At 41.0% G+C, this 17,879-nt stretch overlaps 1 long non-coding RNA gene across 2 annotated transcripts in view; it reads left to right on the top strand.

The window, feature by feature from the left end:
• Positions 1-17,879, top strand: part of LOC131832485 (uncharacterized) — a 42,059-nt gene that overhangs the window by 18,978 nt on the left and 5,202 nt on the right. The window contains exon 3 of one of the 2 annotated variants that reach the window (XR_009354071.1): positions 14,266-14,314. The exons of the other annotated variant lie outside the window; for it this stretch is intronic. This is a non-coding gene — a long non-coding RNA (uncharacterized LOC131832485). The remainder of the gene's footprint in view (positions 1-14,265; positions 14,315-17,879) is intronic. 2 annotated transcript variants of the gene reach the window in all.

Below are 17,879 nucleotides of genomic sequence, written 5' to 3'. Positions count from 1 at the left end.
TGTAAGAATTTTGGCTCCTGGTACGTGCTTGCTCACAGATGAAAACAACGCCACCAACCCAAAAAGGTGGGCTACAGAGGAAACTCCAAGAAAGAGGAACTCTTCTCAAATATGGTTTCATATGTCCTTAAAAACACGGATGAGGGGCACCTGGGTGCCTCAGGGGGTTAAGCGGCTGCCTTTGGCTCAGGTCAGGATCCCAGGATCGGGGATTGGGCCCCGTATCCGGCTCCCTGCTCAGCGGGAAGCCTGGTTCTCCCTCTCCCTCTGCCTACTTATGCTCTCTATCTCTCTGCCATATAAATAAATAAACTTTTAAGAAAAATGGATGAGTGTTTGGTTGAGATTTTAATTCTCTATTACACAGAGTACAGAAGAAGTCACTGTGGCCTCTATCATTTTAGGGATAGATCCTAGTGTGTAAGCACTTTGATCACAAGTGTGGGTTCAGAAGCTTCATGGTAAATCCTTCACTTTGCCTATACCCTCATGACTTAGAGTGATTTTCATCTTTCCCCGGTAAGTACGATGAGTAGGTCCAGAAATAGGAGTCATATAATGTTAGTATTGATCTCTTGATGCTGGACACGAAGCAGGACCAAGAGCCAAGATGTGGATTGGAAACCAAAAGGATGAAAAGGCTTCCAAGATAACACAAGCCACCCCCCAGGCCCAGTGTGTCCAGTGGCAGGCTGTGGCTTTTTGGTAATAATTCCTGTAAATGGTATAGTAGAGAGAAGGAGATGAAACAAAGGGATTAAAAAATGCTGCTGTGGTAAAAGTTTTGTCTGCAAACTTATGTATGCTTTATTTGGAAAGAAACTCTTGGAATTAGATGGAGCGGCTATAAAATATTGAGCCCCCTGAGTACAAGTGGCCCATGGAAGGTGAAAGTATCCTTAGCACTGTTGATAATGGCCATGAATAGGTTCCTGTTGGCAGATTGTGTTCTTATTGTGTTTATTGTGTTCTTTTTTGGGTATACCAGAAGAGAGTGGTTTGAGTTCACTGATCAGAAGATACAGGAAGGAAGAAACTTAAGCTTTCTTGCATAACCCCAACCTGGTACTCTCTGGCATAAAATACCCAAGGTAGTTAGGAAGATCTCAAGGGTCTTCTGAAGGGAGTCAAAGGCTTTTCCAAGAAAGAGAAGTAGTTAAGGCTGAAAGGCCCAGGAAGGCCACTGCTTACAGCTGTGCATTTTGTAAGCACAAAATACCCAGAGAGGGAGTCCTACCTCTCCTTTGCCAAGCCTTTTGCCCTGCCTGAGACTTCATCCACTCATAGAAAATGGAATTTTCTAGTGGTTCTCCCAGAGAGGAAGCTTTTCCAAAATTCTTATTAAAATTTTATTAAAAAATAGGGTGGCTCAGGGGTTCAGACGTTTTTCTCCAAGTCCAAGTTACACTTTTCCTCAAGCTGTGAATCCTATATATGAGGCCAATCTTTAAATCCTTAAATTTACTTAGATGAACAGAATATTATATATTTCTTACATTATAATATTTTGCTTAAATAGCAACATTTTTTCACATGGCAAGGTGTATTTTATCAAAAAGAATGTTGACTAGTTACTTATAAAAATGTTTTATATTTAAATGAGAATAAAACTCTTTCTTTTATTGGGTTTATTTAAAAATGTTTTTAAAAGATTTATTTTTTTTAAGTAATCTCTATACCCAACATGGGGCTTGAACTCACAACCCAGAGATTGAGTGTCTCATGCTCCATTGACTGAGCCAGCCAGGCAGTCCTATTGGGTTTATTTTTAAAGTTATCCTGGGGAGATACATTTGGCCTAACTCTTAAAGGTTCATAAAGCCAGGCCAGTCTTCATCTGTCGAATGTTACTTTACATTCCTAAAATTCCTCTGGTTATTGATCCTCCATAGTTCACCCAGGTAAGTTATTTGCAACATGTGTCCCAAGAAGCTGAATTCATTCACTCATGGACTGGGATTATTCAAAATGGAACACTGGAATGTTGGAAAGCCATGTTCCAGAAAGGTAATATAAATTTGTGGTTATATATGACACTCTGGGGTTCAAAAAATCCCTGAGTAGCCATGTGAATGTATTAGCTGAGTCGACTTAGGCAAGCTCCCTGGACTTCCTGTGCCTCAGTTTATCATTTGTGAAATGGAGCTTACCTTATATGATTAGTAACTGAGATTAACTGAAGATTAACTGAGAAAAGAAAAGTAAAATGCCTATGTTTGCATTTGGCACACAGTAAATACAGTATTAAGACTACATTTGTCTTACCACAACTGATGTTGGATTGACCTAAGACAGAAGTGGCCAAGCAATCAGCTTGTTTTGTTTTATTTATTTATTTATTTAATTTATGTGTTTATGTATTTATTTATGTATTTGTATTCAGCTTCATTTATTTTTTTTTAAAGATTTTATTTATTTATTTGACAGAGACAGAGATCACAAGTAGGCGGAGAGGTAGGCAGAGAAAGAGGGAAACAGCTCTCCACTGAGCAGAGAGCCCAATTGGGGCTTGATCCCAGGACCCCAGGACCATGACCTGAGCGGAAGGTAGAGGCTTTAACCCACTGAGCCACCCAGGCACCCCTGTTTCCAGCTTCTTTTAAAGATTACTTTGTTCACTTCTGCAAAAGTACATCATTTGCATAAAGAAAGATGCTCATCTTTATATTGGGAAGAGAAAAGGCATTTATTTACTTTAATCAACTGCGCTGTAATTTTGTGGGTTTTTTTTGTGATTTTGCATTTGACACTCATTAACTGAGAGTTTATTAAAAAATAATAGGAGTAATTTCTAACAAGTGAAAAGATGGCTCCTTTGCAGTTACAACATGAGAAATGCAAATTCAATTTATGCCTCATTACTGTTTTTCAACCTCTCAGAACTGGTAAAGTTTCTGAATTATATATTATGAATTGTAATTGATGAGAAGGTGGAAAAACAGACAATCAAATAATCATCAATAGCTATCAAAATTGCAAATGTACCTACCTTTTGGCCCAGCAAAAACATCTAGAAATGTATATGACAGGCATATTTCACATATACAAAATGGTCTATGATCAAGGCCATTTTTTTCAATTGAAGTATTGCTTTTAATAAGAACATTTTGGAAACAACCTAAATTTCTCTCAGTAAGGCAGTCATGAAATAAATTTTGCTGCATACAATCATAAGAAAGAATGAGGATGCTCTTTCTGTTTTACCACGTAATGCTTTTCATGATATATTCAATAAAAAGCAAAATACAGAGAACTATGAAAAAATGGTATTTGGCTAACAGGGGGCAAAAAAGAAATGTACATGCTTGAATATGTATTGGATACCTATGGAAGATGCACAGGAAACCACTCTCATTAGTTGTCTTTTGGAGGAGGAACAGATGGCTGGAGGACAGCATCAGAGGAAGAGTTTTTGCTGCATTTTTTTTTACCTTTCTTGAATCTTTAATATGTAAATGAATGGCATATTTAAAAAATAAATAATTTAAAATATACCTCATTGGTCAAGAGGTGATCATTACTCATACCCAATTTTGGTGGTAGTTTTAAACTTAGGCATTGATGAAATAATAAAAAAAAATCTGAATTTCTTGAAGTTTCAGATTTTAGATAGAAATGATTTCACATTGAACTTTTTTAGTGTAATATGAAACTAAAATTTCTTTCTATTTAAAACATTCCCTAGGATTATTATTTGTATCTATCTATCTATCTATTTTCGAGAGAGAGCATGAGTGGGGGTGAGGGGAGGGGCAGGGTAAGAAGGAGAGAGAGAATTTTTTTTTAATTAAAAAAAATCTTTTTAAAGATTTTATTTATTTATTTGACAGAGGAGAGAGATCACAAGTAGGCAGAGAGACAGGTGGGGTGGCGGGGGGAGCAGGCTCCCTGCTGAGCAAAGAGCCCAATGCAGGGCTTGATCCCAGAACCCTGAGATCATGACCAGAGCGGAAGGCAGAGGCTTAACCCGCTGAGCCCCCCAGGCACCCCAAAGGAGAGAGAGAATCTTAAGCAGGCTCCACACCCAGTGTGGAGCCCATCGTGGAGCTCAATCCCAGGACCCTGAGCTCATGACCTGGGCAGAAATCAAGAGCCAGACACTTAACTGACTGAGCCATCCAGGTGTGCCTCCCGTGATTCTTTTTGTTAGCATTTGAGCAGCCTTTCAGCATTGAAAAGGAAAAAGAAATAAGTGCATTCCATATACATCACGTTTAAAAATTTTTAGAAAGAATAGAAAGAATCAAGAGGGAAAATGTGCCCACTGCCTCAGAATTACTATTTCCTATCCTAGTGCCACTCTGGTCTGAGCCTCTGACACCTTCATATTCACAGCTCCAACCTTGTACACAGAGAGAGGCAACTGATAGGGAAACCAAGAGGAGGATTCTGATCTCTTCCGGTACTGGCTCCTCCCAAGATGCTGCTGAAACTGAGCCTTCCGAGAGGGACCTGTGGTTGGGCATGGCTGCTCCAGAGGGGAGAACTCATCATCCCCCACACTTGTGCAGATAGCTTATGGGGATGCCGGCAGCCGTACTGACTCCTTCTTCCTGGGGCTACAACCACCACTGACTCAAGCTTGTACATAAAACTCTTCCTTGTAAATTTACATTTGAAAACATTTCCAAAATGCTAACCTGTCTTTCATTCGTTCAACATTTCTCGTCACTATTTTTCTCTTCTCTTAGCTCTGCTTTCATTTCCATCATCCTGAATCCAACAAAGTATCTAAGTATCTAAATATTAGTTAGGGGGTCAGTAGCAATAATCTAAAGGTATCTGAAGAATTTTTTTTTTTTTTTTAATTCTTGCCAAACAAACTGCTGGGCATACTGAGGAATTAAAGAAAGTTTTAGAGAAAAATGGGAAATGCCTGTCTTTAAATAGGTTTTTGAGCCTAAATTCAGAATCAATTCCTTCAGTACAATGTACGATTAGGCAAGTTGTGAGTACCTGATTTTTCTTGTTATTAATAATGCCATTCATTGAGTGCCACTGTATTTTATTCACTTTTACACCAACCTGTAAGACGGGTCCCATACTCATGATCAGATGAGAAAACAGTCACAGGCCTTACTTATGATGGGGTGAGACTTGAAATAGTGAGTAATAACTATTATAGAATGCTTACTTTGCATCAATCTCAGGGGCGTGTGCTTTCCATAATTTCTACACAGCAAACCCAGCAAAGCTAGTACTATTATTATCCTTCAGCAGATAAGGAAACCTGAGTCACAGGGACATCAAGCTCGGAATCTACACCTGTTTAAAACTCCTGCTCCTGCCAGATGGCTATATACCTGGGCCAAATGGAAATGAACATTTCTAAGAGTAAATGTTAGTTATTGAAAGAAACAGCAGTGTTAGGAACGAGGAGGGAGATGGGTTGCTGATAGAGAAAAGTAGAGGGAATTAAGCCATCTAAATGTATTTATTATGAGCCACGCTGCAGAATCTTTAAAATAACCTGAAGCAGAAAGAATTTTCTAGCTAAGCACAGGAGAGGGTTGTTTAATGTTTGACAGAGACATCTGAATGGCAGTAGCCTAGTCTTGGAGTAGCTAGTAAATTGGTGGTGAGCATCTGTTCCTGATACCCACTAGGAAACAACAAATGCTTGGGACTTAAGTCACAATGAGAGATACTTCATTGCACTGATGTGAAGGTTGGCTTGGAATTGAAAAGCTACCAAGGAGACTAGAGACTTTATATCTAGAAACTTTAAAAATATAGCTTTAAATCAGTCTAGGATGGTTTGTGCCTTATCCTGCCTCAGACCAGAGAGCTTGATTCAAAATCCTGCCCACCCTCTTGTTTCTCTATATGATCCCCAATTCCCAGTCAGTTCCGAGAGCGACTGCATCTAGGTTTGCCTTCGATGTGTGCCTAGCAACATGTATTCCTCATCTCTCTCCCTCAAATTTTGGATTTGGAAACAAAGAGAAAAGAAAACTCCATGTAATTTGCTTGTACCTTTTATTATTTCTCCTTATTTCCCCAGAACACCCCTCTACAATGGTTCCCTCAGGTCAAGAAGTTTTAAACATCCTCACCCTGTCATATGTCAAGTCCTATTTCTAGGTACATTGTCTGCTCACCCGGCTCTTTCTTGCCTGGCATGCTCTTTGATGTAAGAATTCTACCCTCTACTGTGTCAGAGCTTACTCAATACACCAGGTCTCGCTCTAATCATAGAGACTCTGAAGACCATCCTCTTGTCAGCATTTCCAGGATACTCAAAGTCTTGAATCACAGGTTCAGTGCTGAATCACCCTGTGATTCTTTGGCATTACGTAATATCTACCCTTCCACTAGACTGTGAGTTCTTCAAGTAGAGAAACCCGGCCTAATGCTTTTCTGAATCCCCCATATTGTTGAACAGTCAGAATACCCATAGTTGCTTGTTTTTAATCACCCGTAACTTTGTGGGCTTCTTTCCACCCTTGTGTTCTGATAGGCTTAAGATCTCAAATAGATTAAAAACTGTTGACCTGCTGGAATATATTAGATGTTGGTCGAAAGTACAAACTATGTGGGGCACAACATATTTCATTTCAAAGGGAGCACTACGGCATGCTTTTTATTGATGGGATTTAGAAGAGAGGTGCCCTTGACACTCAGGAAATGAGGTTGCTTACATTCTCCCCAATCCTGGATCTCTGTTCCCCTCTTTCAAGAGAAGAGTCTATTCTGCTCGACTCCGTTTACCTGAAATTTATGTGTGAAAAACATGCCATATACTAAAAAAGAGAGAAGAGGAGGAGAAGTAATATGTTGAACATCTATTCAGCAGGGACTTTAAGTTCATAATTTCACATAATCTTCATAACAACCCTTTACTGTAGACACTGAATTTCATGAAAATTAGACAATGTACTCAGGTCAATGAATAAAAGAACACAAAAGTGAACCCCTTCTACTCTCTCTGGTCCCTATGATACAGGTTAAACTGATCTAAAATCACAATAAAGAGCAAAATGGAATATGCATACTTTGCTAAAGAAATTTGTACCTTCTTCCAATATCAAAACATTGCTTTGTGTCCTTAAAAAGATTAAGTGCATAATAGAGTCGATTAACACAATCATAGTATACACAGAATAATATTGGATTTGCTCAAGGTATTGATACTGCCAGGCTAGCCTGAACTCAGAAACACATTAAGAAAACAAAGAAGTAATTTCTCCCCCTTTGCCAAACTGTTTGGGGGAATTGGGAGGAGTCATGAGTCATTCTAAACGGTTGGAAAATGAGAGAAGAGATGTGCGCTGACTGTGATTAAAAGGAAAGGAATAGATCTGAAGAGAGGAAAGACAGATGCTCTCTCCCAGCAAGATCAGTAGAGAGTACGCTTCTGAGTGAAGTTGAGCCTTTCGCTACGATTACCGAGAAGACATCAGACGTTCATTCCTAGCTCCGTTCCCAGACTTTGCTACTTCTGTCCATGCTCTTGGCCTCTCAAAACTGAAATATTATCATGCATTTCCTCCTCTTCCTCAGATTTAACCAGCCACTAAGTTCCAATAATTCTGAAGTCTTAACACCTCTCACATCTTTCCCTTTTCCGCATATATTTACCTACCTCAGACTCACTTGCTCACAACCATACCGCAGCAAGTTCCAGCTGGGACTCTCTAGGTCTCCATCTCCCCAGTCCAAACCCTTATCGATTTTCCTCCAACATCGGCAGAATCATCCTCCTGGTGTACCCCCTCTTTGTGTAGAGAGGGAAATACCAGCTCTAGTCTTTGCTCCACCTGTGTCTCTGGCCTCATTCCCCACCTGCCCTCTCCTTGGCATTCCTAACTGATATTCTCAGGCGTATTGAAAAGAGTGGTGGCAATTATGTCTTCCTTTATCTGTTCCATAAAAATTTATGGGGCCCCTATCGTATGAGCGCCCTTAAACAAATCTTAGGTACAAAAAAAGATAAATAGAATGCAGTCTCTGCCTACAAATAAGAGAATTGACATTATATCGATTTGAGTTTGGGGGTATATTGTGGTGGGGGTTAATAATACAGGTCTGTGCCTGGTGGAGAGAGAAGGTTGAGTGACGAGTTATTGGTTCTCACTTGGGAGAAATGAGGGTCAGGGAAAATGTTACATAAGAGAAAATGTTTCCTCTGAAAATCAAGAAAACAATTCCATTTACAATAGCATCAAAAGAAAAAGGAACACTGAAGAAAAATTTTAATATGCCAAGAACTACAAAGCCCATATACTGAAAACTACACAACATTGCTAAAAGAAATTAAAGATCTAGATAAATGAAAAGATATCCTGTGCTTATGTATTGGAAGATTTACTATTATTGTTAGGGCAATACTATTGAAACTGATCTACATGTTCAATGCAATCCCTCTGAAATTTCCAACTGCGAGGGATACAGACTAGTCAAAACAATCTTGAAAAAGACCACAGTTGAAGGGCTCACATTTCCCAACGTCCAACTGACAAATCTACAGTAATCCAGACAATGCGGCACTGGCATACAGGCAGAAATAGACACCAATGCAAGAGGACTGAGAGTTCAGCAATAAACCCATGCATTTATGGACAAATGGTTTTGGCAAGAGTGACAAGGACATTCAATGGGGAAAGTCTTTTTTTTTTTTTTTTTAAACAAATGGCCAGGAACAACTGAATATCTACATGCAACAGAATGCATGTATACGTCTTTCTCACACTACAGAAATCTAAGTTGTCTTTAGGAAATGCAAAACCATAATATTATTTACTTCCCACTAGGATGACTATAGTAACACACAAAAAAAGGCATTAGCAAGTATTTGCAAGAATGTGGAGATATTGAAATACTCATACACTGCTAGTGGGGATTTTAAATGGTGCAGCTTCTGTGAAAAATGTCTTAGCAGCTCCTCAATATTTTAAACACAGAATTACCATATGACCCAGAAATTCTACTCCTAAATATATACCTGAGAAAATGAGGACAGGTGTTCACCGATGTTCACTTGTATACAAAGGTTCGGAAAAATATTTTTTTTAGATTTTATTTATTTTATTTGACAGACAGAGATCACAAGTAGGCAGAGAGAGAGAGGAAGGGAAGCAGGCTCCCTGCTGAGCAGAGAGCCCAATGGGGGGCTCGATCTCAGGACCCTGAGATCCTGACCTAAGCCGAAGGCAGAGGCATAATCCACTGAGCCATCCAGGTTCCCTGGTTCATAGCAGTATTATTCACAATAGTCAATAAGTAGAAGCCATCCAAATGTCTATTGGCTGATGAATAGATAAACAAAATTCGGTATATATACACATTGGAATAATATTGGGTCATAGAGAAAAGTAAAGTATGGACCCATGCTATAACATGGATGAAACTTGAAAACATGACGTTAAATGAAAGAAGCCAGACACAAAAAAGCCACAAATTATATGATTATAATTCTATGCAGTGTCCAGAAAAGGCAGATAGGAGACAGAAGGTCGGAAGAGTGGTCACCAGGGGGTGGGGGGTGGAGGAGAACTGAGACTCACTGGTAATAGGCACTAGTGTTCTTGCTGCAGTAGTGAAAATGTTCTAGACTTAGCTCATGGCAGGTTTAGTATATTCAAAACATAGGGAATATACTAAAGGCTACAAAAGTATATACTTTAAAATGGTGAATTTTATGTCATGTGAAGCTAATCTCTTTTTTTAAAAGTGCTCTTAAAGAAAAAAGAGAAGATGGGGGCCTGGGTGGCTCAGTTGTTAAGCAGCTGCCTTTGGCTCAGGTCATGATCTGGGATCGAGCCGGAGTCAGGATCCTTGCACAGCAGGGAGCCTGCTTCTCCTTCTCTCTCTACCTGCTATTCTGCCTGCTAGTGTGTGTGTGCTCTCTCTCTCTGACAAATAAATAAATAAATCTTAAAAAGAGAGAGAGAGAGAGAAGATGCTTTAAGTAAACCATGAAGATGCAGCAAGGGAAGACCCTAGGAGTGGAAAGTGGAGAAATGAATTCTAGGCTGAGGGGATCCGATGTACAACAGCAGACCCACAAAGCAATATATTCAGTTCGGGACTCTACAAAGGATTACAAAAACCAGCCCACCAGCCAACCCAACCCATCAAATCAGTTGTAGGCAAAAACAAACAAAACTTTTAAAGCTTTTCTTTGTGAGTCAATATGACACTTCATTTCTTAAGTGATTAGAAGATGATTTTCTTCCCTCCTGCCTTTTGGTCCTCACCTTGGAAGTAACTTAGTGGATCCATAAATGAAGGGTGTATGGGTGTCATCCCCGTGCCTGGAATGCTCTTTTCCTGACTCTCCATGGCTCACGCTTTCTTATTTTTCAGGCCCAACTTAAATGTCTTTTTTTCAGGAGGGAGGCCTTTCCTGACCCTACCATCTAAGTGGATTCCCATTTCTCACTGTTATTTTCCATCACAGCATTCTGTTAGTTTCCTGCATAGGAAATAATGTTCACTTGCTGGTTTTGGATTTTTTTAAAAGAATTATTTAGTTATTTTAGAGAGTGGGGGAGGGGCTGAAGGAGAAAGAGAGAGAGTCTCAAGCAGACTCCCCACGGAGTGTGGAGCCTGACGCAGGGCTCAATCCTACAACCCCAAGATCATGACGTGATCGAAACCAAGACTTGGGCACTTAACCAACCACACTACCCAGGTGCCCCATGGTTTACTGGATTTTTATTTCTCACCCTGGACAATAAGCTCTGAGGACAGGGAACATGATTGTTTTATTCAGTTCTAGTCCCCAATGGTAGGACAGTGTTTCATTAATATGAGTTCAAGGCAGAAAGCTGTGATGGGTAGATCAGACCGCCTCAGGTTACTGACCCAGTGCAGTCTTGCATTGTCTTCTTGTTCTGAGGCTGACACGGTTGAGAGCCCAGTCCACAATATCCCAGGCTTACCTGGTCTAGGACTTGGCTGTGGTTTAACTCTGTGTTTGCAAAATTTATGGCCCTTGATAGCAGAGAAATTCATCCCTGCCAGAGTCAACACCAATAAGTGCTGTGACTCATAGCTCAGCCTGTGTTAGTCAAGGTTGGGCAGAACAGGCTTGAAAGGGCATTTCTCTTACACAGCAGAGGATTGGGTTTAAAGTTGGGAAGTGGGGCGTCTGGGTGGCTCTGCTTTTGGCTTGGGTCATGATCTCGGGGTCCTGGGATCAAACCCTGTATCTGGTTCTCTGCTCAGCGGGGAGCCTGCTTCCTCCTCTCTCTCTGCATGCCTCTCTGCCTACTTGTGATCTCTCTCCCTCTGTTAAATAAATAAATAAAATCTTAAAAAAATATATATAAATATAAAAGTTGGGAAGTGAGCAAACACACTGCTTGGGTGAAAGGCTCATGGTAGGCATGTTGGGGATGAGGTTGGAATGCAAGTTTGAGGTACAAGTTAGAGTGTGAAATCTAACTCTAGAGCAACCCTCTTGTTTAGCTCTGGTTGAATCGCCGGACTTCTGAGGAAAGAGTGATGCTTTCAGTTGTGGGCTTGGTTCTCCGAGGGAGATGCTGAAGACCGAGTTTGTGGTATGAGAGATATATAAGGAATAACACTTGTGGACAGAAGAAGACTTGAGCAGTGGGAGAAACTGGATTGCAACAGAGGCTTGGCCAAGCGTGGGTGAACCCAGGGGGCGCTCGCGGAGGAGAAATGTAGGCAGAGTTGTCACATATCCTGACAAATGTTGGGCCTTTATTACAGCCCCATCCCCATTCAGTGGCCACATACAGGCGGCCCAGTAAGGACATGACCGCAGTTGGAGCGATTCTCTGCAGCTGAGCCACTGAACAGAGCTGACAGCTGGGAGCAAGTCCTTGTTCAAGGGGTCTGCTCCGTATCACAGCTTCTCCCACCTCAGTGCTGGAAGTGCTTCTTTCTTTCTTGGCTTTCTTTCATGGTAGACATTTTCCATAGACTAGTTTTCCCTCATATCTAAGCCCATATGAGATGTTATCAAATTCTTTTCCCATTAAACACTAAGTTGTAGGCACGAGGGCTACTTCATCTTAACTCTTGCAAAGAGGTTATCAGGCCAAAGAGTATATTTTTCTACCCCTAAACTTGGTTTGGCTTTTGAAATATAAATTTTTGCCTTTTGATTTTTAAAGATATTTATTTATTTATTTATTTGACAGACAGAGAACACAAGTAGGCAGAGAGGCAGGCAGAGAGAGAGGGGGGAAGCAGGCTCCCCGCTGAGCAGAGAGCTTGATGTGGGACTCGATTCCAGGACCCTGGGATCATGACCTGAGCTGAAGGCAGAGGCTTTAACCTACTGAGCTACCCAGGTGCCCCGTTTTTTAATTTTAAAATCATTTAGACTTTCAGGGTGCCTGGATGGCTCAGTCGTTAAGCGTCTGCCTTGGTCTCAGGTCATGATCCCAGTGTCTTGGGATCGAGTCCCTGCATGGGGCTCCCTGCCCAGTGAGCCTGCTTCTCCCTTTCCCTCTGCCTGCTGCTTCCTGCTTGTGCGCTCTCTCTCTCTCTCTCTCTCTCTCCCTCTCTCGGTGTCAAATAAATAAATAAACTCTTAAAAAATAAAAAAAATAATTTGGACTTTCAAAATCATCAACTGATAAAGAGAGACTAATGTTTCTCCATTTGGCTGGAAGCTGTTTAGTTCTACCTTTACTGTTACTGTATTCAAGGAAAGAGAAATACGAAAGGAAGAGGGAAATGAACTTCACTGAAGCCCAGTACCAGGCTCTTGGAGCTGACTTTTCCATATTTTATGTCATTCAAATTAGGAGGAATTGCCTTGCAAACACAGGTCACTGATTTCAAGGACTCGGAGATATCGGCTGTCTCTTATGCCAAGCAGCTAGGCATTATTTGTTATAAATGCTAAATTCCTCCAGATACTTCAGGAAGAGATATGCAGTGCAGAACTCCAGTTCACCAGGAACCCCCTTCCTCAGGGACATCCTGGCTGTTCTAGGGCTAAGAGGGGTGGGCGCAGATAAAAAGCCGTTGTGTAATCTTATGACAGTTTCCTTCAGTGATGAGGTTTTTGTTAATTGCTTATGTTCTAAATGCACAGGAAACGTACTTCCTGTCTAATCTGGGTTGTGAAGGTTAAACCAATTGGGTAGCTTTGAGAAAGCCACTTAGCTTCCCAGGTCTCTGTGACTTATATTATCTCAGAGTATTATTATCCTCCCTTTACAGATAAGGAAGCAGAGTGGTGAGTGATGAATGACACCCTAAGACTTCACAGCTGGCAAATGACAGAGCCACGCTTGGGGGCAGATCTGTCTGCCTGGCTCTGGACTCACACCGCCCCCACCCCTTTTTCTTTTTTTTTGGAAGAGAGGGAGTGAGCATGAGCTGGGGTGGGGAATGGGAGTAGAGACAGAGAGAGAATCTTTTTTTTTTTTTAAACATTTTATTTATTGGGGCGCCTGGGTGGGTCAGTGGGTTAAAGCCTCTGCCTTCGGCTCAGGTCATGATCCCAGGGTCCTGGGATTGAGTCCCACATTGGGCTCTCTGCTCAGCAGGGAGCCTGCTTTCTTCACCCAGATTCCCATAGAGAGAGAATCTTAAGCAGGCTCAACACATAGTGTAGAGCCCAATGCAGGGTTCAATCTCATGATCCTGAGATCATGACCTGAGCTGAAATCAGGAGTCCAATGCACAATGGACCGAGCCACCCAGGCACCGCAAACCTACACACTTTCAACAACATCACCCAATCTCTCACGAAGAGGTTGGGTGTATGATTTCTGTATTTTTCCATTTTAAAAATTTTGTGCACTATCAGGCATACTTACCAGACAGGAATAGAAACTTTATTCAGTTTACATACACAGTATTAATGCTATATGTTTATAGAGAGGTTAAAATTGATTCTTGCTCTCTTTGAGGATATTTCCTTTGAGCAGTAAGATATTAGATGACACCCTCTGAATTTCAAAGTCTTAGCCATGGGAGACTGTCTGATCGGCTAAAGCAATTTATTAACTTCCTCTTTTATAGAGCATTAAAAAACAAAACAACAACAACAACAAAAAAAAAAACAAATGAAGGTAAACTGCCAAAATTTTTTAGAGCATATTCTTACAAATGGGGCCTTTGTGTGGTGATGGTGTCCGGTAAGTCTTTTCAGTATTTGGTAAGATGGTATGTGGTAAGTTTCTATAAAATATAATTAAGCAGAGAAGGTTTTGTGCACTGAAATGGTCACTTTTGAAAGGATGCTTTAAAAAATTATTTCCTTTCTAAATGTTTGTGTAAGAAAGGGTAACCTTATATCCACTTTCAACTGGGATTCTGCTCCTACAACAGAATCTCCAATGGAAATCCAGCAACTCCTCTTTCCTCTTCACTGTGCAAGGTAAGCCACACATCCTGTGAAATGAAAATGAAAGTATGGCTAAAAAGTAAGTCTCACCTTCCGGGTTTGTTTTATGACCAAGAAGTCTAGGTGCCTGAGGCCTGGGACTTGAAGGGGGTCCTAGCGCCTCCTAGTGGTATAAAAGGGGCAGCTCACTAGCTGGGTTCCTCTTCCCCTAAACGGAAAGAACTAGACCCTGCAACCTTCAGGATTCTGAGCACTGACTGAGCTTACCTTTCCCTTCAGAAGTTTTCTCAAGACTGTCCTGTGTTTAGGGGCGCCTGGGTGGCTCAGTTGGTTAAGCGTCTGCCTGAAGCTCAGGTGGGGTCGTGGGATTGAGTCCCACATGGGGTTCCTTACTCAGAGGGGAACCTGTTTCACATGGGGCCTGTTGCTCTCTCTGCTTTTGTGCGCTCTCTCTGTCTGTCTCTGGCAAATAAATAAACAAATAAATATATTTTTTTAAAAAGAATATTATGTGTTTTAAAAAAAGGAATATTCAGGGACACCTGGGTGGCTCAGTGGGTTAAGCCTCTGCCTTTCGCTCAGGTCATGATCTCAGGGTCCTGGGATCAAACCCAGCATCTGGCTCCTTGATTGGCAGGGAGCCTGCTTCTCTCTCTCCCTCTGCCTACCACTCTGCCTGCTTGTGCTCGCTCTCTCTCTCTCTCTCTCTGACAAATAAATAAATAAATAAGTAAAATCTTAAAAAAAAAAAAAAACAACAAAAAACTTTGTCAGACTTTTAACAACCAATCTCTGAAGAAGGTGAAGCAAGTCTATACTCGCCTTACTTGCCAAGAAGTGTGAACTAAGAGATGTGAAGTAAGGAAGTCTTGTGAGGCTGACACTGCTCGTCTCCAAACCACACTTGGGCCATCAAGGCCCTAGACTCTGGGCTAGAATCGTGGTTTAGAGGCTTAACAGCTAGGAAAGCTTGGGACATTTTAGTAACATCTGAAGGCCCTAGAAAAAGATTGTAATCAGCTTGCCTTAGGGTCTGTTTTATTTTTTTAAAGATTTTATTTATTTATTTGACAGACAGAGATCACAAGTAGGCAGAGAAGCAGGCGAGAAAGGAAGGGAGGCAGGCTCCCTGCTGAGCAGAGAGCCCGATGCGGGGCTGGATTCCAGGATCCTGGGACCATGTCCTGAGCGGAAGGCAGAGGCTTAACCCACTGAGCCACCCAGGCGCCCCTAGGGACTATTTTAATATAGGGCCAAAGGGCAGATGAGTTTTGGTTGGTTCAGTTACTTACTCTTTTTTTTTTTTAATTAGCATATAATGTATTATTAGCCCCAGGGGTACAGGTCTGTGAACCATCAGGCTTACGCATTTCCCAGCACTCACCATAGCACATGCCCTTCCCAGTGTCTATCACCCAGCCACCCCATCCCTATCAGTTGCTTATTCTTGGCTCACCTGCAGATTAGAGTGACCTCCTCAAGGCCAAGACTATTAGCTAAGTGCTTCCTGGATTTCTTAGATTACAAGCAGGGACCCGTTTGCTCAGCCAGCAGAATCCAGTTTCTGTCTCTTATTTTCCCTATGGTTTTGTACTCCTAGAGAAACACATACAAGGTGGTTGGAATTGTTCTTTAAACACCAGCCATCTTGGAAGGTCTAGGAGCTCCCTGGTCTCCTTCAGTAGTTTCCTTTACTTCTTAAGAAATTACTAGGGAGGGGAATCTGGGTGGCTCAGTGGGTTAAGCCTCTGCCTTCGGCTCAGGTCATGATCCCAGGGTCCTGGGGTTGAGCCCAGTGTTGGGCTCCTTCCTCAACAGGAAGATTGCTTCTCCCTCTCTCTCTACCTGCTATTCTGCCTGTTTGTTTGTTCGTTCTCTCTCTCTCTCTCTATCTCTCTATAAATATATATCAAATAAATAAATAAATAAATAAATAAATAAACCTATCTTGAAAAAAATAAAAAGGTCAAGGGTGAGTAAAAGAAGAATAGAAAGGATGTCCTTTATTCTGAAAATCTAAAACTACATCCCCGAATGTCTGGGTGTACTTCATGGGTATAAACTGAATGGACATTAGATAAGCCAGCTTCTACCTCCCATAACTGCATGAATTTTTTTTTTTTTTTTTTTTGGCTGGGACCACATTGGTTGAACCTAAAGTAAATAGTAACCTGAAAATTCTTTAGGGGTTCATGTGTGTGCTTGGCCAAAAAGAAAGTGACCTCTTTCATTCTTTCTTTCTTTCTGTGGCATGACCCTTCACTACGGAGAAAAAAGGAGTAGAGGTTGTACTGGAGGGGGACAGAGACAATTCTAATTTTCTCTTTTCAGTTTTTCACTTTTGTCTCAGACTACTTTTCCTTCCTTTTATTAGTTTAGATGATTTTACTGATGAGAAACTGGAAGCACAGAGAGGTGAGAGGAATTGCCCAAGATCACAGAGATTGTGATAAGTTGTGATCAGAACGCTGATTCTAGCTTTGTATACCATTCTATTGCCGTTTTTAAGGATTTACCAGGAAAGCATTATAAGAAGAGAATACTGGACAAAATGTTGAGAATCCTGGACAATATTGTATTTGGGTAAATATTAAGAGAAAATTCATATTCTACTTTCTGTGTGTGCATGTGTGTGCAAGTGAATGAGCACACCGGGAGAACCTTAGCTGGAAAAACCATCATTGTTACACTCTACGCTAACCAGTAATCCTAAACAGAACTTTGTTTTGTGACCTTTTTAAGACAGAATTGTCATGAAAAATGTGATGTATTCAGAATACTGAAATTAATAAAATTAATGAAAAGTAAAATTAATGAAAGTAGTCACAGAATTACTGTTATTAATGTGAATTCTGAGAATCATAACTGAATCTCACTTCAGCTTCAAATATTTACAACACAGTCTCACAGGGAATTGCCTTCATTTAGATGGACATATGCCCATAACAAATAGCAAAGGTACTAGGAACTCTTCCCTGAATCCCTATGTTGCCATGGAAACAGATAACCAAAATGACACCACGAGATTTCTTATCTCTAGAAACAATCTTTGCACAAATGGAATGTGAACACCAAGCTGTACAAAAGAGATGAGCCCATTTGCTTTTTAAACGATGCTGGTTCACAGTGATTAAGTCCATGGAAAACTTTAAGCTTTGTAACTTTTTCAGACTAGTTTATCTTTCCAGCTAATGAAAAAGTGACGAGATATTGAAGATTTTTTATTGTTAATGACATTGATAAACCACAAATGGGTGCAAAACTAAGAGGCCTCGTGCTATATGGCTGTGCCTCCAGCCACTTATTGCATGTTTCAAGAATTCACCTGCCCGTTAACACTATCACTTTTGGGAGGAGACCTGAGTGGCTCAGTCTGTTAAGCTTCCAATTCCTGATTTTTGCTCAGGTCATGGTGTCCGGGCCACGGGCTTGATCCCAGCATTGGGCTTTGCACTCAGCGGGGAGTTTGCTGGAGATTCTCTCCCTCTCCCTCTGATCCTCTCCTGTTCACACACGCTCTCTCTCTCTCAACTAAATAAAATCTTTTTTAAAAAAATTAAAAAATGAAAATATTACTTTTGGGGAGTATATACCCATT

This window comes from Mustela lutreola, chromosome 5 (assembly GCF_030435805.1).
Source record: "Mustela lutreola isolate mMusLut2 chromosome 5, mMusLut2.pri, whole genome shotgun sequence".
Lineage (NCBI taxonomy): Eukaryota > Metazoa > Chordata > Mammalia > Carnivora > Mustelidae > Mustela > Mustela lutreola.
Note: the sequence above shows the minus strand (reverse complement) of the source record. Positions and strands in the feature narration are given on the sequence as shown.